The sequence below is a fragment of the Syngnathus floridae genome, unplaced genomic scaffold (genome assembly GCF_059516105.1).
Source record: "Syngnathus floridae isolate MCC-2025c unplaced genomic scaffold, RoL_Sflo_1.0 HiC_scaffold_137, whole genome shotgun sequence".
NCBI lineage: Eukaryota > Metazoa > Chordata > Actinopteri > Syngnathiformes > Syngnathidae > Syngnathus > Syngnathus floridae.
In genome coordinates, this window is record NW_028284160.1 from 34748 (window position 1) to 60197 (window position 25450).

General features: G+C 47.3%; 1 long non-coding RNA gene across 2 annotated transcripts; it reads right to left on the reverse strand.

The window, feature by feature from the left end:
* Positions 1–215: 215 nt before the first annotated feature.
* Positions 216–1248, reverse strand: LOC148377524 (uncharacterized). 2 transcript variants are annotated; one of them, XR_015856650.1, is made up of 4 exons: positions 1217–1248; positions 765–958; positions 527–640; positions 216–295 (listed from the first exon to the last, which is right to left on the reverse strand). It is a non-coding gene; the product is annotated as an uncharacterized LOC148377524 (long non-coding RNA). The 2 variants fall into 2 exon arrangements; XR_015856649.1 differs by lacking the exon at positions 216–295 and having other exon boundaries at positions 379–640.
* Between the last annotated feature and the right edge of the window lie 24202 nt (positions 1249–25450).

A 25450-nucleotide genomic window follows, 5' to 3' on the forward strand; every position in this document is an offset into this window, starting at 1 on the left:
CCACAACTTGAAGGAACTCCATTTCACCGTCCTGCTGGCCGCAACCGCGGTCCAGGTCATTGAGCGAACTAGGCCTTCTCTGTGGAACACAAATGCAGTGGACTCTGTTGGCACGCCGCCGTTGTCCGCGTCGACTTACCAAGCTTGCCATCTCCTCGTTCTCCTGGGTGACAAAGCGCACTTTGTTTTCAAGGCGACACAGCACCAGCGAGAGTTCTTCATTCTTCCTGCTCAGGCGTTTGTTTTTGTACAGGAGTGGCAGAAACTGGCTTTCTGTTTCTCTCAGTCGCTTTAGCTGCAAGCATGAAGTGCGGGATGTGAAAGACGCACAACACGCGGGCCAGAACGTATCCATTCCTTTTGCATCGGTTTGAACGGAATCGTGGCTTTGGCTCCCAATAAAAGACATCTACCAGGCAACCGACTCGCCGCGCCGCTCAACTAATAAGCAAGCGCAATGGGTGCCTCGCTGGATGGCGCGCATCAAACGTAGCGCAAACCTTCAAGCGTGCCGTCAATAAATTACTAGTTCATTGCGCTCTTCAGAAAGCAGGGCGTTTCGATCCTCCAGTTTCCTGATGACTGCGCTGAGCTCAGCGATTTTCAGATGAAACCGTCGCGTGTCCCGATCCTCCTGAGACTGAAAACGCCCCGCAACACACACACACAAGCACTCGTTCAAAGTTCAAAACTGTTTTTGTGCTACCTTCCTCCAGCAACGAACTAAGTCATGCGTACTGCAAGTGTGTGATGAGGTGGCTTACGCAATGAAGAGGATTGCTAGTAGCGGCGTTGACCCCACTTCCAGGGTAGTTTAGGCCCGCCCTTTGGGAATCCCTCAGGGCAGCGATCTGCTGCTCGGCAGCCTGAGTCTGCAGCTGAAGGCGGTGGACGTGGCCGGCCCCAGGGCTTCATCCAAAACACTAACCGCTCTGTCTTTCAGCTTGATCTCATCCGTCTGGATGTACAAACGGGGAGCGCTCAGGCAGGCGGGCAAACTCATTTGCCAGAATTGTGACAAAAACAAAGAGAGCAACCGGCCAATTTTTTTCTTGAATCGACTAGAACACCTTTGCTGTGACAAAAGCGAAGCGAGCAACCGGACATTTTCTTCTTGTGAAATAGAATAGAATAGAATGCCTTAGGTGTCATTGCACTGCAGGTATACAACGAAATTGGGAACATAGCCACGCACCGCGCATCTGATCAGTCCTACCAGTCGGCGGATCTCCCTCTCGCAGTCTCTCTTGGTTCGGCTCAGCTCCTCCCGATGCTGGTGATGAGCCGATCGGAGCTCGGCCGCTCGGGACTGCCAGGCCTGCTGGGCCGCTGCCAGGGCTTCTTCCGCGCTCCTGGTGGAGGCGACACCGCTCGGTCTCCCGACACCGCCGCGTCTCCTCCACCTCCGCCAGCAAAGCGCCCCCCCTCCTCACCTGAGCAGACATTGCGCCACACCGGGCCGTTGAGACCGCAACGGAGCGCCGCGACGCTTACTGGGGACAAGCTACACAATACGGTAGCGGCCGCATCGAAGCCCGACGTGGCGTGCGGATAGTCAGACACGGATAGAGCGGATCACCTTGTCCATGGAGCCGTCCCTCAGGCTGAGGACCAAGGCATTCAGTCGCTGGATCTCTCCATCTTTGATTTTGATCACTCTCATCAGCTCCATTTCATGCTGCCGCAGTAATGTCTCCCTGGTAATGGCTAACTCTTTCTGCTTCTCCTCATGGAGTTTGCTTTTGAGTTCCGTCATGGCGGCGGTGGCACGGTGGTGCTCCGCCCGCAGGTCCTGACTTCTCTCTCTCTCCAGACAGCTGACCTGACATGACTTAGACTTAGACAAACTTTATTGTCATCTTGTCTGCACATGGTGCATACAAAACGAAATTCCGTTGCATACGTCTTACAACAAAGTAGTGATATTGCAGTTGAATAGAAGTAACATATCCTATGAAAATATATATATATACATATATACTATATATATATATATATATATTAAAAATAAGTATAAAGTGCAGCAGTGATAATTATGCAATAGTGCAAGTAGGCAAAACAGTATTCAAGAGTGTGCAGAGGAATGCTAAACCATGTATTAAACTTCTATTTAAAGGGTTTATACAAGTTCAGTAAAGTTGGTAGTGCGAGATAGTGCAAGATAGAGGTCCGTAGTGTCATAAAGTACAGTTCTGTGAATGTGTGATGCAGAGTTCAGTTTAGAGCTCAACAGTTCTAGTGTTCAACAGTCTGATGACAGCAGGGAAAAAGCTGTTGCAGAACCTGGTGGACCTGCAGCGGATGCTGCAAACCTCTTCCCAGAGGGCAGCAGGGAGAACAGTCCATGGTGGGGGTGTGATGGGTCATTGATGATGTTACGGGCACGGGACATGCAGCGCTGAGATGAAATGTCCTGAATGGAGGGAAGAGGAGCCCCTATGATCCTCTCTGCTGTCCTCACCACTCTCCTCACGTTCTTCCAATCGGAGGCGGTGCAGCCTCCACACCACACAGAGAGACAGCTTGTCAGAATGCTCTCTATGGTGCTCCTGTAGAACGTCCTCATGATGGGTGGGGGCAGGTGGGCTCTCCTCATCCTCCGCAGGAAGTACAAGCGCTTCTGTGCCCTCTTGACCAGTGCCGTAGTGTTCATAGTCCAGGTGAGGTCTTCTGTGATGTGGACCCCCAGGAATTTGGTGGTGCTGACCACCTCCACAGCTGAGCTGTTGATGATCAGTGGAGCGTGGTGAGGCTGTTTTTTCCTGAAGTCGACGATGATCTCCATCTTCTCCTCATTCAGGATCAGGCTGTTTTCTCTGCACCAGCCCACCAGCTGCTCCACCTCCTCTCTGTAGTCCAGGTCGTTGTTGTCTCTGATGAGCCCCACCACCGTTGTGTCGTCTGCTGACTTCACGATGTGATTGGTGGTGAACCTGAGGACGCAGTCGTGTGTCATCAGGGTGCACAGCAGGGGGCTCAGGACGCAGCCCTGAAGGGAGCCTGTGCTGAGGGTGATGACATCAGAGGTGTTCTGTCCGACCCGGACTGACTGAGGTCTGTTGGTGAGGAAGTCTAGCAGCCAGTTGCGAAGGGGGGTGTTGAAGCCCAGGTGTTCCAATTTTCCTACCAGATGCTGTGGGATGATGGTGTTAAACGCTGAGCTGAAGTCCAGGAACAGCCTCCGCACATGGGTGTTCTTCTCCTCCAGGTGAGCCAGGCTCAGGTGAAGAACGGAGGAGATGGCGTCCTGAGTGGAGCGGTTTTGCCGGTCGGCAAACTGGAACGGGTCAAATAATAGGGGGAGTCTGGAAACGATGTGACCTTTAAGCAGCCTTTCGAAGCACTTCATCATAACCGGAGTCAGTGCAACAGGCCGGTAATCATTAAATGAGGTGATTTGAGGTTTCTTCGGCACCGGAATGATGGAGGCAGTCTTAAAGCACGCCGGCACTGTGGCTTGGCCCAGCGAGGTGTTAAAAATGTCTGTGATGACCCCAGCCAGATGACTTGCACATTCCCTGAACACACGCCCAGGAATGTTGTCGGGGCCAGGGGCCTTACAGGGGTTGACTCTCCTCAGGGTCTTCAACACATCGGCGGAGTCAAGGCAGAGTACCTCCTCTTCCTGATGGGGGACAGTTTTAACTGCTGGAGTGCCGTTTAGTGCCTCGAACCTCCCAAAGAAGTTATTTAGACCATTTAGAAAGTCAGCATCAACTACACCCACCGGGGGGGGGGAGGGTGAGTTGTAGTCTGTAATCGCCCGTATGCCTTGCCACATACTCCTGATGTTTTTGACGTCGTGGAAACGATCCTGAAATTTTCGACTGCGGTCTCGCTTCGCTATCCTGATGGCACGGTTCAAGTTGGCTCTCGCTGTCCTCAGTGTCTCCTTGTCGCCAGACTTGAAGGCAGAGTTCCGCGCTCGTAGCGTTTGACGTACCTCCTCAGTCATCCAGGGTCGTTGGTTGCCCCGGGTGATGATATTCTTAGTGGTGCTGACGTCCTCGGTGCATTTGTTGATGTAGGCTGACACAGTCATGGCACACGCATGTCTAATCTACATCGGGAAAACTGGGAGGGAGGGAGGCAGGCAGGGAGGCAGGCAGGGAGGCAGGCAGGGAGGCAGGCAGTGTCTGTCTGTTGAGGTTTTCACCTTGTTCTTCTCCTGCTGAAGTTCTAACTGGACGTCCATCAGTTTGGTTCTCAGCTCGTCATTGGCGGCCTGAAGGGCGTCCGTTCGCTCCGCCTTGGCCCGCCCTGCCGGAGCTCGTTTGGACATCTCTTACTCGAGTCTCGCCCGGTCGTCAGTCAGAGATCACAACATTTGTACCTGGAGAGCACAAACGCAGCGCTGTTTTCCACTGGCTTCGAACTCAACTTCAATCGGTACCGTAACTTACAACATCATAAACATAGAACTAGCTTGACTTATTCATTGAATAAATGCATTTGGTTCTTCAAAACTGCATCACGCAACATAGCGTGACCGAGACGGCCGTTATCCACCTGCGTGAAGTTATTTGGTGAAATGAATGAGATGTTTAAGACACCATCGTTCTGTCTCTATGTAGATGAAGGTAAATAATCGATTGCTGAAGGTCCAAAGGTGTTGTGATAAACAAATAAACATATTAGTGATTAGTGACATATTTGTGATAAACATATTAGGCAGGATAATCACATATGTTAACGTGACTGCCCACACTGTATTTATTTATGGTTATTTGTTAAATCGAGTACTGTTAGACATGAAATAGGAAGTGTTTAACATAAATGGAAGACGAAAGGGGTACTCACCATTGTAGCTCCTGCTGGTCAATGATACGAGCCTCTTCTTGCAGTGGAAAACATACAGCCAACAAACACCGTGGAACCTAAAGGAATGAAATTAAACATTAACATTTAGCCTCAACCAACATTCACAGATACAACGCAACGCAAACTACACAAACGTAAATCTTTTTAAACACAATGAGTTGTACTTACCGTGTACGCTCTAGACGGTCCACTTGCAAGCAGAAAATAAAGATATTTCTGTTGATAATCGTCGTGTTTGTATCCGGTGTCTCGCTCAAGGCCATTGCGCCCACAGATTTGAATTTTGGCGAGAGTTCAGCCTATTGACGTCATTTCCGCGGTGTAATACCCGCATATCTGAAACGGCAAAGTTAAGAGTAGAGTTAAATAAAGTTTTTAGTCAACGCAATAATTTACAACCGTTGACCAGTCGAAATAATCGTCGAAATTTGGCGTCTGTGGCTGGAAGCAGACGCCGAGTTCGACATTCCTCCCAAACGCCACACTCACTCGCTTTTCAGGGCTAAAAAAAACAGTTGTAATTACCTTGTACGCTCTAGACGGTCAAGTTGCAAGCTGAAAACAAAAATATTTGCCTTGTTAGTCATCGTGTTACTAACCGCTGTGTCTTGTTTGCCAGAACTGCCGCTTTCCTACTTCCTGTTGCAAGCCACGCCCACGGATTATAATTTTGCCGTGAGTTCCGCCTATTGACGTCATGTCCGCGTCACATGACTGCGACGTAATATTATCTAAAACTGTTTGTGCGGTATTGTGTTGTTCTGTGCGGTATTGTGTTATTCTGTGCGGCGTCGTGTTGTTCTGTGCGGCGTCGTGTTGTTCAGTGCGACGTCGTGTTGTTCAGTGCGGCATGGTGTTGTTCAGTGCGGCATGGTGTTGTTCAGTGCGGCATGGTGTTGTTCAGTGCGTCATAATGTTGTTCAGTGCGGCATAATGTTGTTCAGTGCGGCATGGTGTTGTTCAGTGCGGCATGGTGTTGTTCAGTGCGGCATGGTGTTGTTCAGTGCGGCATAATGTTGTTCAGTGCGCCATAATGTTGTTCAGTGCGGCATGGTGTTGTTCAGTGCGGGATGGTGTTGTTCAGTGCAGGATGGTGTTGTTCAGTGCGGCATGGTGTTGTTCAATGCGGCATGGTGTTGTTCAGTGCGGGATGGTGTTGTTCAGTGCGGCATGGTGTTGTTCAGTGCGGCATAATGTTGTTCAGTGCGGCATGGTGTTGTTCAGTGCGGCATGGTGTTGTTCAGTGCGGCATGGTGTTGTTCAGTGCGGCATGGTGTTGTTCAGTGCGGAATGGTGTTGTTCAGTGCGGCATGGTGTTGTTCAGTCCGGGATGGTGTTGTTCAATGCGGGATCGTGTTGTTCAGTGCGGGGTGGTGTTGTTCAGTGCGGCATGGTGTTGTTCAATGCGGCATGGTGTTGTTCAGTGCGGCATGGTGTTGTTCAGTGCGGGATGGTGTTGTTCATTGCGGCATGGTGTTGTTCAGTGCGGCATGGTGTTGTTCAGTGCGGCATGGTGTTGTTCAGTGCGGCATGGTGTTGTTCAGTGCGGCATAATGTTGTTCAGTGCGGCATGGTGTTGTTCAGTGTGGAAAGGTGTTGTTCAGTGCAGGATGGTGTTGTTCAGTGCAGGATGGTGTTGTTCAGTGCGGCATGGTGTTGTTCAATGCAGGATCGTGTTGTTCAGTGCAGCATAATGTTGTTCAGTGCAGCATGGTGTTGTTCAGTGCGGCATGGTGTTGTTCAATGCGGCATGGTGTTGTTCACTGCGGGATGGTGTTGTTCAATGCGGGATCGTGTTGTTCAGTGCGGCATAATGTTGTTCAGTGCAGCATGGTGTTGTTCAGTGCGGCATGGTGTTGTTCAGTGCGACATAATGTTGTTTAGTGCGGCATAATGTTGTTCAGTGCGGCATAATGTTGTTCAGTGCGGCATGGTGTTGTTCAGTGCGGCATGGTGTTGTTCAGTGCGGCATGGTGTTGTTCAGTGCAGGATGGTGTTGTTCAGTGCGGCATGGTGTTGTTCAATGCGGCATGGTGTTGTTCAGTGCGGGATGGTGTTGTTCAGTGCAGGATGGTGTTGTTCAGTGCGGCATGGTGTTGTTCAGTGCGGAATGGTGTTGTTCAGTGCGGCATGGTGTTGTTCAGTGCAGGATGGTGTTGTTCGATGCGGGATCGTGTTGTTCAGTGCGGCATGGTGTTGTTCAGTGCGGCATGGTGTTGTTCAGTGCGGCATAATGTTGTTCAGTGCGGCATGGTGTTGTTCAGTGCGGCATGGTGTTGTTCAGTGCGGCATGGTGTTGTTCAGTGCGGCATGGTGTTGTTCAGTGCGGCATAATGTTGTCCAGTGCGCCATAATGTTGTTCAGTGCGGCATGGTGTTGTTTAGTGCGGGATGGTGTTGTTCAGTGCAGGATGGTGTTGTTCAGTGCGGCATGGTGTTGTTCAATGCGGCATGGTGTTGTTCAGTGCGGGATGGTGTTGTTCAGTGCGGCATGGTGTTGTTCAGTGCGGCATAATGTTGTTCAGTGCGGCATGGTGTTGTTCAGTGCGGCATGGTGTTGTTCAGTGCGGCATGGTGTTGTTCAGTGCGGAATGGTGTTGTTCAGTGCGGCATGGTGTTGTTCAGTGCGGGATGGTGTTGTTCAATGCGGGATCATGTTGTTCAGTGCGGGGTGGTGTTGTTCAGTGCAGGATGGTGTTGTTCAGTGCAGGATGGTGTTGTTCAGTGCGGCATGGTGTTGTTCAATGCAGCATGGTGTTGTTCAGTGCAGCATAATGTTGTTCAGTGCAGCATGGTGTTGTTCAGTGCGGCATGGTGTTGTTCAATGCGGCATGGTGTTGTTCAGTGCGGGATGGTGTTGTTCAGTGCGGCATGGTGTTTTTCAGTGCGGCATAATGTTGTTCAGTGCGGCATGGTGTTGTTCAGTGCGGCATGGTGTTCAGTGCAGGATGGTGTTGTTCAGTGCGGCATGGTGTTGTTCAATGCAGGATCGTGTTGTTCAGTGCAGCATAATGTTGTTCAGTGCAGCATGGTGTTGTTCAGTGCGGCATGGTGTTGTTCAATGCGGCATGGTGTTGTTCACTGCGGGATGGTGTTGTTCAATGCGGGATCGTGTTGTTCAGTGCGGCATAATGTTGTTCAGTGCAGCATGGTGTTGTTCAGTGCGGCATGGTGTTGTTCAGTGCGACATAATGTTGTTTAGTGCGGCATAATGTTGTTCAGTGCGGCATAATGTTGTTCAGTGCGGCATGGTGTTGTTCAGTGCGGCATGGTGTTGTTCAGTGCGGCATGGTGTTGTTCAGTGCAGGATGGTGTTGTTCAGTGCGGCATGGTGTTGTTTAATGCGGCATGGTGTTGTTCAGTGCGGGATGGTGTTGTTCAGTGCAGGATGGTGTTGTTCAGTGCGGCATGGTGTTGTTCAGTGTGGAATGGTGTTGTTCAGTGCGGCATGGTGTTGTTCAGTGCGGCATGGTGTTGTTCAGTGCAGGATGGTGTTGTTCAATGCGGGATCGTGTTGTTCAGTGCGGCATGGTGTTGTTCAGTGCGGCATGGTGTTGTTCAGTGCGGCATAATGTTGTTCAGTGCGGCATGGTGTTGTTCAGTGCGGCATGGTGTTGTTCAGTGCGGCATGGTGTTGTTCAGTGCGGCATGGTGTTGTTCAGTGCGGCATAATGTTGTCCAGTGCGCCATAATGTTGTTCAGTGCGGCATGGTGTTGTTTAGTGCGGGATGGTGTTGTTCAGTGCAGGATGGTGTTGTTCAGTGCGGCATGGTGTTGTTCAATGCGGCATGGTGTTGTTCAGTGCGGGATGGTGTTGTTCAGTGCGGCATGGTGTTGTTCAGTGCGGCATAATGTTGTTCAGTGCGGCATGGTGTTGTTCAGTGCGGCATGGTGTTGTTCAGTGCGGCATGGTGTTGTTCAGTGCGGCATGGTGTTGTTCAGTGCGGAATGGTGTTGTTCAGTGCGGCATGGTGTTGTTCAGTGCGGGATGGTGTTGTTCAATGCGGGATCGTGTTGTTCAGTGCGGGGTGGTGTTGTTCAGTGCAGGATGGTGTTGTTCAGTGCAGGATGGTGTTGTTCAGTGCGGCATGGTGTTGTTCAATGCAGGATCGTGTTGTTCAGTGCAGCATAATGTTGTTCAGTGCAGCATGATGTTGTTCAGTGCGGCATGGTGTTGTTCAATGCGGCATGGTGTTGTTCAGTGCGGGATGGTGTTGTTCAGTGCGGCATGGTGTTTTTCAGTGCGGCATAATGTTGTTCAGTGCGGCATGGTGTTGTTCAGTGCGGCATGGTGTTGTTCAGTGCGACATAATGTTGTTCAGTGCGGCATAATGTTGTTCAGTGCGGCATGGTGTTGTTCAGTGCGGCATGGTGTTGTTCAGTGCGGCATGGTGTTGTTCAGTTCGGCATGGTGTTGTTCAGTGCAGGATGGTGTTGTTCAGTGCAGGATGGTGTTGTTCAATGTGGCATGGTGTTGTTCAGTGCGGGATGGTGTTGTTCAGTGCAGGATGGTGTTGTTCAGTGCGGCATGGTGTTGTTCAGTGCGGAATGGTGTTGTTCAGTGCGGCATGGTGTTGTTCAGTGCGGCATGGTGTTGTTCAGTGCAGGATGGTGTTGTTCAATGCGGGATGGTGTTGTTCAGTGCGGGATGGTGTTGTTCAGTGCAGGATGGTGTTGTTCAGTGCGGCATGGTGTTGTTCAATGCGGCATGGTGTTGTTCAGTGCAGGATGGTGTTGTTCAGTGCGGCATGGTGTTGTTCAATGCGGCATGGTGTTGTTCAATGCGGCATGGTGTTGTTCAGTGCGGCATGGTGTTGTTCAGTGCGGCATGGTGTTGTTCAGTGCAGCGTAATGTTGTTCAGTGCGGCATGGTGTTGTTCAGTGCGGAATGGTGTTGTTCAGTGCGGCATGGTGTTGTTCAGTGCAGGATGGTGTTGTTCAGTGCGGCATGGTGTTGTTCAGTGCGGCATGGTGTTGTTCAGTGCGGGATGGTGTTGTTCAGTGCAGGATGGTGTTGTTCAGTGCGGCATGGTGTTGTTCAGTGCGGCATGGTGTTGTTCATTTCGGCATAATGTTGTTCAGTGCGGCATAATGTTGTTTAGTGCGGCATGGTGTTGTTCAGTGCGGGATGGTGTTGTTCAGTACGTTATAATGTTGTTCAGTGCGGCATGGTGTTGTTCAGTGCGGCATGGTGTTGTTCAGTGCGGCATGGTGTTGTTCAGTGCGGCATAATGTTGTTCAGTGCGGCATAATGTTGTTCAGTGCGGCATGGTGTTGTTCAGTGCGGGATGGTGTTGTTCAGTGCGGGATGGTGTTGTTCAGTGCGGCATGGTGTTCAATGCGGAATGGTGTTGTTCAGTGCAGGATGGTGTTGTTCAGTGCGGCATAATGTTGTTCAGTGCGGCATAATGTTGTTCAGTGCGGCATGGTGTTGTTCAGTGCGGCATGGTGTTGTTCAGTGCGGCATGGTGTTGTTCAGTGCGGCATAATGTTGTTCAGTGCGGCATGGTGTTGTTCAGTGCGGCATGGTGTTGTTCAGTGCGGCATAATGTTCAGTGCGGCATAATGTTGTTCAGTGCGGCATGGTGTTGTTCAGTGCGGGATGGTGTTGTTCAGTGCGGCATGGTGTTGTTCAGTGCGGCATGGTGTTCAGTGCGGGATGGTGTCTTTCAGTGCGGCATGGTGTCGTTCAGTGCGGCATGGTGTCTTTCAGTGCGGCATGGTGTCGTTCAGTGAGGCATGGTGTTGTTCAGTGCGGCATGGTGTTGTTTAGTGCGGCATGGTGTTGTTCAGTGCGGGATGGTGTTGTTCAGTGCAGGATGGTGTTGTTCAGTGCGGCATGGTGTTGTTCAGTGCGGCATGGTGTTGTTTAGTGCGGCATGGTGTTGTTCAGTGCGGGATGGTGTTGTTCAGTGTGGCATGGTGTTCAGTGCGGCATGGTGTTGTTCAGTGCGGTATCGTGTTGTTCAGTGCGGTATCGTGTTTCTCAGTGCGGTATCGTGTTGTTCAGTGCAGTATCGTTGTGTTGTTCGTATTGTGTTTAACACTTAGCCTCTAACACTTAGCCTCTAACACTTAGCCTCTAGCATCTAGAAGGTAAATAAATAGGAAGGAAGGACTCACCGGTGACGTCTTCGCCCACGTCCAAGCGTTGTACTTTGTATTTTCATCCTTCTGACAGTGGAAAACATAGCCAACAAACACCGTGGAACCTAAACGAATGAAAGAAAACTATCATTTGGCCACAACCAACATTCACAGATACAACACAATGTGACGTGCGGGGTTGAGGTTAAAGGTTGAGTGAAGGGCCCTCGTTTTAAACTACTTTTTTGAAAAGGATTGGGAACAAGTAAGACGTATTTAATTTATTTAATGGGAAGTAGTAAGAGCTATTGAATTTAATCTATGTATTATATTCTATTGTATTGTATTCTGTTGTATTCTTTTGGATTGTATTCACACTAACCCCACTAAAACTTCAGCCCACAAAAACTCGCCTCTGGCGCCTAGCCTCTGGCACTTAGCCTCTAACACTTAGCCTTTAACACTTAGCCTTTAACACTTAGCCTTTAACACTTAGCCTTTAACACTTAGCCTAGAAGGTGAATAAATAGGGTTAAAGGTTGAGTGAAGGGACCTCGTTTTAAACTACTTTTTTGTAAAGGAGTGGGAACAAGTAAGACGTATTTAATTTATTTAATGGGAAGTAGTAAGACTTATTAAATTTATTTAATCTACTTTTCTTCCCAGGCAAAATTTGATGTGCTGCAATTCCAAATTTCCAAAGTGAATGAAGGAATGAAGTCCTTTAAATTATGATTTTGTATAAATACTAGGCATTAACACAAAATCGACGGCACAAAATGGGCAGACTTTACTTGTTTGAAAAGGACTGGTTACAAGACAGACTTTTTTAATTTATTTAATGGGAAGAAGACTTATTTAGTTTAATTGATCTATTTTTGTTCCCTGGCAAAATTCGATTTGCTGCAATTCCAAATTTCCAAAGTGAATGAAGGAAAGAAGTCGTTTAAATTATGACTTTGTTTAAATACTAGGCATAGACACAAAATCTACGGCACAAAATGGGCAGACTTTACTTGTTTGAAGAGGACTGGTTACAAGACAGACTTTTCTGATTTATTTAATGGGAAGAAGACTTATTTAGTTTATTTAATCTATTTTTGTTCCCTGGCAAAATTGGATTTGCTGAAATTGTATTTTGCCAAATCTTGCCTTGAGACCTGATAGGAAGTATTAAACGCTTAGTTAAATCAATACAAGTTGGTAATAAGAGCGAGTAATGTTGGTTGAACCGATGAATGAAGGTTGAAAGCAATTTAAATTATGACTTTGTATAAATACTAGATATTAACAGAACATCTACTGCGCGAAATGGGCAGAGTTTACTTGTTTGAGAAGGAGTGGCTTATTCAAAACTAAGATTTATTTAATCTGTTTGTTCCCAGGCAAAATTGGATGTGATGCAATTCCAAATTTCACCACATGATGGTGCCCAATTTTGACTTCATAGGACATATTAAACACTTAGCTTGTTATTATGTTCAAGGTAATCAGATTTGTTTATTATTCTAATGGCCTCTTCAAAACTATTCTGGATTACTACTTTGGATCTATTCTACATTACTTGGCAACAACATACTCTGTAACAGATTAGGCAGTATAATCATATCTGTTAACTTGAGAGTGCCCACACTCAATCTACTTATCGTGATGTGTTAAATCAATTACTGTTAGACATTATTTGTCTGATAATCTACCAAATCTTTGAATTGAAGAATTTGTGATTTAATTAATAGCTTGTTGTTATGTTAAGGGTAATCAGACTTGTATATAATTCTAATGGCCTTCTTTTGAAAACTATTCTGAATTACAACTTTGGATCTTATATTACTTTGCAACAATCTACTCCGTGACAGATTAGGCAGTATAATCACATATGTTAACTTCAGTGCCCACACTGTATTTATTTATGGTTATTTGTTAAATCAAGTACTGTTAGACATGAAATAGGAAGTGTTTAACATAAATGTTATGGCTACTCACCATTGTAGCTCGCTCCTGGTCAATGATACGAGCCTCTTCTTGCAGTGGAAAACTTGCAGCCAACAAACACCGTGGAACCTAAAGGAATGAAATTAAACATTAACATTTCGCCTCGACCAATTTTCACACGTACAACGCAACGCGGCTACACTTCTGCTATTACAAACGTAAATCTCCTTAAACACAATGAGTGTTACTTACCGTGTACGCTCTAGACGGTCCAGTTGCAAGCAGAAAATAAAGATATTTCTGTTGATAATCGTCGCTGCTCAGTGGCTCACGGCCATCGCGCCAACAGATTTGAATTTTGGCGGAGGTTCGGGCAATTACGTCATATCCACGGCACATGACTGCGACGTAATACCCGCTTATCTGAAACGGCAGTTAAAAGTAGAGTTACATCAAGTTTTCTTGGAACCTAAACGAATGAAAGAAAACTATCATTTGGCCACAACCAACATTCACAGATACAACACAACGTGCGGGGTTGGGGTTAAAGATTGAGTGAAGGGCCCTCGTTTTAAACTACTGTTTTGAAAAGGAGTGGGAACAAGTAAGACGTATTTAATTTATTTAATGGGAAGTAGTAAGACTTATTAAATTTATTTAATCTACTTTTCTTCCCAGGCAAAATTTGATGTGCTGCAATTCCAAATTTCCAAAGTGAATGAAGGAATGAAGTCCTTTAAATTATGATTTTGTATAAATACTAGGCATTAACACAAAATCGACGGCACAAAATGGGCAGACTTTACTTGTTTGAAAAGGACTGGTTACAAGACAGACTTTTTTAATTTATTTAATGGGAAGAAGACTTATTTAGTTTAATTGATCTATTTTTGTTCCCTGCCAAAATTCGATTTGCTGCAATTCCAAATTTCCAAAGTGAATGAAGGAAAGAAGTCGTTTAAATTATGATTTTGTTTAAATACTAGGCATAGACACAAAATCTACGGCACAAAATGGGCAGACTTTACTTGTTTGAAGAGGACTGGTTACAAGACAGACTTTTCTGATTTATTTAATGGGAAGAGGACTTATTTAGTTTATTTAATCTATTTTTGTTCCCTGGCAAAATTGGATTTGCTGAAATTGTATTTTGCCAAATCTCGATTTGAGACCTGATAGGAAGTATTAAACGCTTAGTTAAATCAATACAAGTTGGTAATAAGAGCGAGTAATGTTGGTTGAACCGATGAATGAAGGTTGAAAGCAATTTAAATTATGACTTTGTATAAATACTAGATATTAACAGAACATCTACTGCGCAAAATGGGCAGAGTTTACTTGTTTGAGAAGGAGTGGCTTATTCAAAACTAAGATTTATGTAATCTGTTTGTTCCCAGGCAAAATTGGATGTGATGCAATTCCAAATTTCACCACATGATGGTGCCCAATTTTGACTTCATAGGACATATTAAACACTTAGCTTGTTATTATGTTCAAGGTAATCAGATTTGTTTATCATTCTAATGGCCTCTTCAAAACTATTCTGGATTACTACTTTGGATCTATTCTACATTACTTGGCAACAACATACTCTGTAACAGATTAGGCAGTATAATCACATATGTTAACTTGAGAGTGCCCACACTCAATCTACTTATCGTGATGTGTTAAATCAATTACTGTTAGACATTATTTGTCTGATAATCTACCAAATCTTTGAATTGAAGAATTTGTGATTTAATTAATAGCTTGTTCAGGGTAATCAGACTTGTATATAATTCTAATGGCCTTCTTTTGAAAACTATTCTGAATTACAACTTTGGATCTTATATTACTTTGCAACAATCTACTCGGTGACAGATTAGGCAGTATAATCACATATGTTAACTTCAGTGCCCACACTGTATTTATTTATGGTTATTTGTTAAATCAAGTACTGTTAGACATGAAATAGGAAGTGTTTAACATAAATGTTATGGCTACTCACCATTGTAGCTCGCTCCTGGTCAATGATATGAGCCTCTTCTTGCAGTGGAAAACTTGCAGCCAACAAACACCGTGGAACCTAAAGGAATGAAATTAAACATTAACATTTCGCCTCGACCAATTTTCACACGTACAACGCAACGCGGCTACACTTCTGCTATTACAAACGTAAATCTCCTTAAACACAATGAGTGTTACTTACCGTGTACGCTCTAGACGGTCCAGTTGCAAGCAGAAAATAAAGATATTTCTGTTGATAATCGTCGCTGCTCAGTGGCTCACGGCCATCGCGCCAACAGATTTGAATTTTGGCGGAGGTTCGGGCAATTACGTCATATCCGCGGCATTTGACTGCGACGTAATACCCGCTTATCTGAAACGGCAGTTAAAAGTAGAGTTACATCAAGTTTTCTTGGAACCTAAACGAATGAAAGAAAACTATCATTTGGCCACAACCAACATTCACAGATACAACACAACGTGCGGGGTTGAGGTTAAAGATTGAGTGAAGGGCCCTCGTTTTAAACTACTGTTTTGAAAAGGAGTGGGAACAAGTAAGACGTATTTAATTTATTTAATGGGAAGTAGTAAGACTTATTAAATTTATTTAATCTACTTTTCTTCCCAGGCAAAATTTGATGTGCTGCAATTCCAAATTTCCAAAGTGAATGAAGGAATGAAGTCCTTTAAATTATGATTTTGTATAAATACTAGGCATTAACACAAAATCGACGGCACAAAATGGGCAGACTTTACTTGTTTGAAAAGGACTGGTTACAAGACAGACTTTTTTAATTTATTTAATGGGAAGAAGACTTATTTAGTTTAATTGATCTATTTTTGTTCCCTGCCAAAATTCGATTTGCTGCAATTCCAAATTTCCAAAGTGAATGAAGGAAAGAAGTCGTTTAAATTATGATTTTGTTTAAATACTAGGCATAGACACAAAATCTACGGCACAAAATGGGCAGACTTTACTTGTTTGAAGAGGACTGGTTACAAGACAGACTTTTCTGATTTATTTAATGGGAAGAGGACTTATTTAGTTTATTTAATCTATTTTTGTTCCCTGGCAAAATTGGATTTGCTGAAATTGTATTTTGCCAAATCTCGATTTGAGACCTGATAGGAAGTATTAAACGCTTAGTTAAATCAATACAAGTTGGTAATAAGAGCGAGTAATGTTGGTTGAACCGATGAATGAAGGTTGAAAGCAATTTAAATTATGACTTTGTATAAATACTAGATATTAACAGAACATCTACTGCGCAAAATGGGCAGAGTTTACTTGTTTGAGAAGGAGTGGCTTATTCAAAACTAAGATTTATGTAATCTGTTTGTTCCCAGGCAAAATTGGATGTGATGCAATTCCAAATTTCACCACATGATGGTGCCCAATTTTGACTTCATAGGACATATTAAACACTTAGCTTGTTATTATGTTCAAGGTAATCAGATTTGTTTATCATTCTAATGGCCTCTTCAAAACTATTCTGGATTACTACTTTGGATCTATTCTACATTACTTGGCAACAACATACTCTGTAACAGATTAGGCAGTATAATCACATATGTTAACTTGAGAGTGCCCACACTCAATCTACTTATCGTGATGTGTTAAATCAATTACTGTTAGACATTATTTGTCTGATAATCTACCAAATCTTTGAATTGAAGAATTTGTGATTTAATTAATAGCTTGTTCAGGGTAATCAGACTTGTATATAATTCTAATGGCCTTCTTTTGAAAACTATTCTGAATTACAACTTTGGATCTTATATTACTTTGCAACAATCTACTCGGTGACAGATTAGGCAGTATAATCACATATGTTAACTTCAGTGCCCACACTGTATTTATTTATGGTTATTTGTTAAATCAAGTACTGTTAGACATGAAATAGGAAGTGTTTAACATAAATGTTATGGCTACTCACCATTGTAGCTCGCTCCTGGTCAATGATATGAGCCTCTTCTTGCAGTGGAAAACTTGCAGCCAACAAACACCGTGGAACCTAAAGGAATGAAATTAAACATTAACATTTCGCCCGGACCAACATTCACACGTACAACGCAACGCGGCTACACTTCTGCTATTACAAACGTAAATCTCCTTAAACACAACGAGTGTTACTTACCGTGTACGCTCTAGGCAAAATTGGATGTGATGCAATTCCAAATCTATCTGAAACGGCAGTTAAAAGTAGAGTTACATCAAGTTTTCTTTTTTAATCAACACAATCATTTACAACCGTTGACCAGAAAGAATCGTCGAAATTCGACGTCCCCCACAAACGCCACGCTCACTCGCTTTTCAGGGCAACAAAAGTACTTCTTTTTAAAAACGATGAGTTGTACTTACCGTGTACGCTCTGGACGGTCCAGTTGCAAGCAGAAAATAAAAATATTTCTCTTGTTAGTCGTATGTTACCATCCGCTGTGTCTTTGTCAACATCGCCGCCATTTTCCTACTTCCTGCTGCGAGCCGCGCCCACGGATTTAAATTTGGGCGGAAGCTCTTTCCATTGGCGTCGTTTTCGCGTATAGCAAATCCGATTGGTTGGGAAGGGGGCACGGTTATGCAGCCGAGGGGTCCTGTGATCGGTGGGATGTAAAGTAGGCGTCGACGTCACGTCCGCGTCACGTGACCACGACGTGGCAGACGTCATATAGCAACCGCTGTTTTGTTTAGTAGACTTACAGTTGTTATGCATTGACATAATGGCGCACACACCAAATAGATTTAAATAAATTAAATAATTCTTCTGCCCACTCTCTTTTAAACAAGTTAACTCTCCCCGCGGATTTGAATTCCGGCGAAAGTTACGCCCATCGACGTCACGTATGTCACGTGACCACGACGTGGCAGATGTCATATAGCAACCGCTGTTTTGTTTAGTAGATTTACAGTTGTTATGCATTGGCATAATGGTGTGCACTCAAAATAGATTTAAATAAATTAAATATTTCTTCTGCCTACTCCCTTTTAAACAAGTTAACTCTGCCCACGTCCATTGACGTCTTGTCTGCGTCACGTGACCACGACGTAGCGACGTCATATAGTAACCGCTGTTTTGACCAGTAGACTTAGTTATTATGCGTTGACATAATGGCGCACTGGTTAGCATGGCCACCTCTTAAGCATGATGATGCGGGTTCGACGCCTGATCAATGTTAGCATGGAGTGAGCTGAAGTGCATGGCGCTGAAGATTTGAATCTTTGAAATGCGCTGAGGTCTGACATATCAGGCAGAATGGTTTGCCATCACGTTCAACAAAAAATAGAAACTTTCCCACTCTGATTAAAACGTCCTGTGTTCATCTACGTATTTTCGTTTTGCTGTGCATCTTTTCCCTGCCATTTCGAGAGCCCAATTGACACTCATAGTTTAAAGAAATGTGTTTGCCCATCCTACTTTGTGGAATTTCACCACATGCGCTTTTGACCAAAATACCAAATTGAACTCAAGTGAAGCCAACACGCACAACCCCCCCCCCCCCCCACACACACACACACACACAAATGTTGATATGAACATAAAAGAGCCGCATGCGGTTCGGGAGTTGCGGCTTGGCCAAACCTGTACTATACAACTTTATTTGTATAAAATTTTCACAACAGCTGTCACACAAACAAAGCAGGAAAAACCGAAGACGTGCGTGTTCCGCCCACGCTGGATTTATTTGCACCTTTGAAAAGACACCGTATTGCCGCAGATGTGGCAAAGAGTACTTTTGGGCATCTGAGACGGAAGGATGTCCAAAGCATCACGTCACCTGCTCTGGTAGGCATGGTGGTGGGACGTTGAGGTCAACCGCTTTGGGGTTGGCTGAATCTTTGATCGCAGGATGCCACACACTTGAAGACAGAAGCAGAAAAGCAGAGCTAAATGCAAAATGTACTCACCGGTGACTCCAATTTTTTTCCCCCCTGAAGAAACAGCTGCACGGGTGGCCCCGGCTGGCCAGTGGGACTCTTGTTATTCTGACCCTTTTTAGTGCGCGTTTGGGGCAACAACCGTTTTTTGTGGCGCTCTCTTCTGGTTCAAAAGTGCCCTGCATGTGAATTTGCTTTTCCTGCCTTCTGATTGGATGAGCGCCGGTGTGACGCGGTGCCTCTGTCACCGTGGCGGGGGGTATACGTTGGCATCGGAGCGTCTGCCAACGTCTGAGACCGGCTGGCAGTGTATCGGAGGTGTCGAGTGCGGTGCCGCTGGAGCTCACTCACCAGCTGGTGTTAGGGCCACAGAATGAAGGCCAAGGAGAAGAATAGAAAGAGAAACAGAAACTTCTCCTCCAATTGTTTGATTTGTCTCTTCTGAGCTTCGATGAATTCTTTCAGCTCTTTGTTCCTCTAGGACGGACAAATGGAAAGTGGCATTCAAAAGCCAGTAAGCGTGCAAGTAAGTGCCGGGCTGGCTTTGGGCCCTTACCTGTTGCGCGCTGTGCAGCAGATCCATTCTCTCTTGGAGGATGCAAGCGTCGCGCTCCCTCAACTCGCACATCAGGGCTCGCTTCCATTGGTCCACGGCGCTCCTAAGCTCTTCTCTCTGATCCGCCGTCAGCACGTCATTCACGCCAGCGTGGCTGGCTTTTTCGCCGTCCGTGGCGGGGCAGTCCCGCTGCGGTAGCGCCTCGTACAACATGGCCTCCAGCTCCAGGATCCTCTGGGCCGCAATCCTCGTCCATCAGTGGTCCGGCGGGAGATTTGAGGGCGGCTTACCTTATGAGCCTGGTCCATGGAACACTTCCTGAAGTCCAACTCTTCATCCAGGTAGCCCTTCTGCTTGCAGAACATATCCTAGCACAGCTCAAGGTCAGAATTGTTGGGGCACATTGCCGGAGTTCCCCTTGGCTGATGTCGCGTGTCTGTCTACCTTCTCACTTTCAATGTCCAACATCTTCTGTTGAAGTGCTGACTTGGTCACTTTGATGTATTCTAACCACTGAGGAAAGGCTGCTGTCACATAAGCAGAATGCGAGAGCGTGCGTGGACGTGCGCGTTACCTTCTCGGCTAGGGTGAGAAGGGTCCTGGCGTGAATCACGACCACCTGCTCCTCGTTGGTGAGATTCTGCAAGAGCCCAAAGGCACAGCGTCAACAAGCTTCTTTCAGCGCAAAGCCTTCCAAAAGTCACATTTGAGCCGCCGAGTCTCGTGGAGTGCGAACATAAGGAGTTCGACATACAGTTACGGCGTTATAGCCCAGGATGTCCAGCTTCTTCATCAGATCACTGATGACGATGTCCGGGGGAAAGGCGCAAGGAGCAATGTAAGGTGTTCTGGGACCTCGGGTTAAGGTTAGGGTTGCGAGGGACGCCTTACCTACGCTCACGCCCTCGGCCTCGCAGTAGATCTGCAAAGGGCTGAGGCCGTCTGGGAAACGGACTTGCAGAAACTTCAAGACGGGGGAGCGCCACTCCCTCTCCTGAAAGGCAGAGGCATGCATCCGTCCGTCCGTCCGTCCGTCCGTCACATCTCTGGCCTCAACACGCTTGTGCGAGTCTTCCCACCTCCAGCTCCAGGATGCGGAACTCAAGCAGTTCGTTTTGGTCTCGGATATCCTGGATGTGCTCGTTCAGACGCGCTTCTTCCGCCTCCATCCGCCTGACCTGAAAAGACAGTCAGACCTCATCTGCGGGGCTTCCCGACAGGTGTGACGCCAAGCGACTCCGCCCAGCGCCTTTCTTTCCGTCACCTTTTCGGCCAACTGCTGATTGCTCTGACGCAGCAGCTGCTTCTCCTCCACCCACTTGACATTCTAGAAGAGACAAACGCGTGGACAGCTTTGGAATGTTGTGTCATTTTCATCCACAAATTCTTTGGTTGACTGGAAAATGACATTTGCTTTTCTCCGCATTTTCCCAGCCACGTTCGGGGGGGGGGGGGGTGGGGGCCACCTTGATCTCCTTCTCGGCGTCGTAGTCCCCTTTCGCTGGTCTGGGCTAGCAGAGCGTAGGCTCGTTGCAGCGCTTGATATTCTTGCGTCAGCTGGCGGTAGCGAAGCTCCGCCTCTTCATGCACACACCAATGCAACACAGCACTAGTACCAGAATCAGTCAGACCGGCGACAAAGCACCCGCGACGCAAAGACGAGTCCGATTCCAGGCTGAAGAGGAATGTTTGGTGCCAATACGCTGGCAGAAACGGCGGGCTACCTCTTCGGGTTCCGTGTCGGGGGTTCTGTCGGTGTGAAAAGACAAGGACGATCCGTCCGAGTCCACCAACACGTCTTCGTCGTAGCCGTAAAATGTTTCGATGACCTGCGGGCGCGGAAGCAAACATCTCTCTGAACAAACTGAAGCGACACCTCACGATGAATCGACGAGAGGAACGATAGCGAGAAAAAGGCCATTTCATCTTGCGCAACACCAAGCAGCCGCAAACAAACAGACTCACCTTGCAGGACCTCACGCTTTGTTCCTCCTCAGAGATTCTCGACGTCGGTATCGTAGCAGCAAATCTCTCTCCTGTCGACACAAATAATCCGCCTTTGAGATTCTTTGGATGCAAAGGGAACGAACGGCTCCGGCGCAGAAACAAACGCGACTCACAATGACATTTCTGACATGAGTTCCTGTCTCCAGAGCCTGAAAAACACGTCACCGGCGATGATTGGAGGGACGCTCGTCTTTTCCAAAAGTGACAACTACAGGGTGTGTCAGGGTTTTCCAGATTATCTTTATCGTATCATTGTGTTGCTTTGACTTTGACTGCGACCTGTAATAAATAATATTATTTATCCCTTATTTATCCCTATCGCTTATCCCTTCCTACACAAAGTCGTAAAACACCCCTTGCTATGTTTTGACTAGAGGTCAAGGGCTTCCTCTATTCAATCCACTCTTACACCCACCCTGTTTCTCTTAATTAAAATGCTCGTGCAGGAGCCGAGAGTCAGACTTCATTCGTACAACGGATGGACTCTCCACCTGCAGGTGTCCAAAAGAACTTACTTGTCTCCCGTGTGGTTCTTGCAAAATAAGTTGGAGCGAGCGCAACTCTAACAGGGTGCATTTTGCCACTAGCTGCCTACGGACAATGACGTCGCGCTCGCGGCTCATGGTTGACGGGCTGAGCAGCCGGGCAAGTCCGTCGTTTTCAGCGCACAGCGAGTGGCAAAGGCGCTGACAAAACGGGAGCTTTGAGCTGCTGAAAACGGCAAAACAAGTCTAAAGCGTGTTCAAACGCGTGCGCACAATGCTCCTGCTTGAAAGGTCGGAATTTAAGGGGCCAATTTTTTGGATGGCGGCCGCCGGCCAAGCTTTGGACGGAAAAGGTTTCCTGGCGACAGCGAGCGAGCGCGGCGCTGCCGTACGTGCACCGAGTCGCCTGCCTGAAGACCTTGGACAAGTCGTCGATGATGTGCCGCTGCTCCACAACTTGAAGGAACTCCATTTCACCGTCCTGCTGGCCGCAACCGCGGTCCAGGTCATTGAGCGAACTAGGCCTTCTCTGTGGAACACAAATGCAGTGGACTCTGTTGGCACGCCGCCGTTGTCCGCGTCGACTTACCAAGCTTGCCATCTCCTCGTTCTCCTGGGTGACAAAGCGCACTTTGTTTTCAAGGCGACACAGCACCAGCGAGAGTTCTTCATTCTTCCTGCTCAGGCGTTTGTTTTTGTACAGGAGTGGCAGAAACTGGCTTTCTGTTTCTCTCAGTCGCTTTAGCTGCAAGCATGAAGTGCGGGATGTGAAAGACGCACAACACGCGGGCCAGAACGTATCCATTCCTTTTGCATCGGTTTGAACGGAATCGTGGCTTTGGCTCCCAATAAAAGACATCTACCAGGCAACCGACTCGCCGCGCCGCTCAACTAATAAGCAAGCGCAATGGGTGCCTCGCTGGATGGCGCGCATCAAACGTAGCGCAAACCTTCAAGCGTGCCGTCAATAAATTACTAGTTCATTGCGCTCTTCAGAAAGCTGGGCGTTTCGATCCTCCAGTTTCCTGATGACTGCGCTGAGCTCAGCGATTTTCAGATGAAACCGTCGCGTGTCCCGATCCTCCTGAGACTGAAAACGCCCCGCAACACACACACACAAGCACTCGTTCAAAGTTCAAAACTGTTTTTGTGCTACCTTCCTCCAGCAACGAACTAAGTCATGCGTACTGCAAGTGTGTGATGAGGTGGCTTACGCAATGAAGAGGATTGCTAGTAGCGGCGTTGACCCCACTTCCAGGGTAGTTTAGGCCCGCCCTTTGGGAATCCCTCAGGGCAGCGATCTGCTGCTCGGCAGCCTGAGTCTGCAGCTGAAGGCGGTGGACGTGGCCGGCCCCAGGGCTTCATCCAAAACACTAACCGCTCTGTCTTTCAGCTTGATCTCATCCGTCTGGATGTACAAACGGGGAGCGCTCAGGCAGGCGGGCAAACTCATTTGCCAGAATTGTGACAAAAACAAAGAGAGCAACCGGCCAATTTTTTTCTTGAATCGACTAGAACACCTTTGCTGTGACAAAAGCGAAGCGAGCAACCGGACATTTTCTTCTTGTGAAATAGAATAGAATAGAATGCCTTAGGTGTCATTGCACTGCAGGTATACAACGAAATTGGGAACATAGCCACGCACCGCGCATCTGATCAGTCCTACCAGTCGGCGGATCTCCCTCTCGCAGTCTCTCTTGGTTCGGCTCAGCTCCTCCCGATGCTGGTGATGAGCCGATCGGAGCTCGGCCGCTCGGGACTGCCAGGCCTGCTGGGCCGCTGCCAGGGCTTCTTCCGCGCTCCTGGTGGAGGCGACACCGCTCGGTCTCCCGACACCGCCGCGTCTCCTCCACCTCCGCCAGCAAAGCGCCCCCCCTCCTCACCTGAGCAGACATTGCGCCACACCGGGCCGTTGAGACCGCAACGGAGCGCCGCGACGCTTACTGGGGACAAGCTACACAATACGGTAGCGGCCGCATCGAAGCCCGACGTGGCGTGCGGATAGTCAGACACGGATAGAGCGGATCACCTTGTCCATGGAGCCGTCCCTCAGGCTGAGGACCAAGGCATTCAGTCGCTGGATCTCTCCATCTTTGATTTTGATCACTCTCATCAGCTCCATTTCATGCTGCCGCAGTAATGTCTCCCTGGTAATGGCTAACTCTTTCTGCTTCTCCTCATGGAGTTTGCTTTTGGGTTCCGTCATGGCGGCGGTGGCACGGTGGTGCTCCGCCCGCAGGTCCTGACTTCTCTCTCTCTCCAGACAGCTGACCTGACATGACTTAGACTTAGACAAACTTTATTGTCATCTTGTCTGCACATGGTGCATACAAAACGAAATTCCGTTGCATACGTCTTACAACAAAGTAGTGATATTGCAGTTGAATAGAAGTAACATATCCTATGAAAATATATATATATACATACATACTATATATATATATATATATATATATATTAAAAATAAGTATAAAGTGCAGCAGTGATAATTATGCAATAGTGCAAGTAGGCAAAACAGTATTCAAGAGTGTGCAGAGGAATGCTAAACCATGTATTAAACTTCTATTTAAAGGGTTTATACAAGTTCAGTAAAGTTGGTAGTGCGAGATAGTGCAAGATAGAGGTCCGTAGTGTCATAAAGTACAGTTCTGTGAATGTGTGATGCAGAGTTCAGTTTAGAGCTCAACAGTTCTAGTGTTCAACAGTCTGATGACAGCAGGGAAAAAGCTGTTGCAGAACCTGGTGGACCTGCAGCGGATGCTGCAAACCTCTTCCCAGAGGGCAGCAGGGAGAACAGTCCATGGTGGGGGTGTGATGGGTCATTGATGATGTTACGGGCACGGGACATGCAGCGCTGAGATGAAATGTCCTGAATGGAGGGAAGAGGAGCCCCTATGATCCTCTCTGCTGTCCTCACCACTCTCCTCACGTTCTTCCAATCGGAGGCGGTGCAGCCTCCACACCACACAGAGAGACAGCTTGTCAGAATGCTCTCTATGGTGCTCCTGTAGAACGTCCTCATGATGGGTGGGGGCAGGTGGGCTCTCCTCATCCTCCGCAGGAAGTACAAGCGCTTCTGTGCCCTCTTGACCAGTGCCGTAGTGTTCATAGTCCAGGTGAGGTCTTCTGTGATGTGGACCCCCAGGAATTTGGTGGTGCTGACCACCTCCACAGCTGAGCTGTTGATGATCAGTGGAGCGTGGTGAGGCTGTTTTTTCCTGAAGTCGACGATGATCTCCTTCATCTTCTCCTCATTCAGGATCAGGCTGTTTTCTCTGCACCAGCCCACCAGCTGCTCCACCTCCTCTCTGTAGTCCAGGTCGTTGTTGTCTCTGATGAGCCCCACCACCGTTGTGTCGTCTGCTGACTTCACGATGTGATTGGTGGTGAACCTGAGGACGCAGTCGTGTGTCATCAGGGTGCACAGCAGGGGGCTCAGGACGCAGCCCTGAAGGGAGCCTGTGCTGAGGGTGATGACATCAGAGGTGTTCTGTCCGACCCGGACTGACTGAGGTCTGTTGGTGAGGAAGTCTAGCAGCCAGTTGCGAAGGGGGGTGTTGAAGCCCAGGTGTTCCAATTTTCCTACCAGATGCTGTGGGATGATGGTGTTAAACGCTGAGCTGAAGTCCAGGAACAGCCTCCGCACATGGGTGTTCTTCTCCTCCAGGTGAGCCAGGCTCAGGTGAAGAACGGAGGAGAT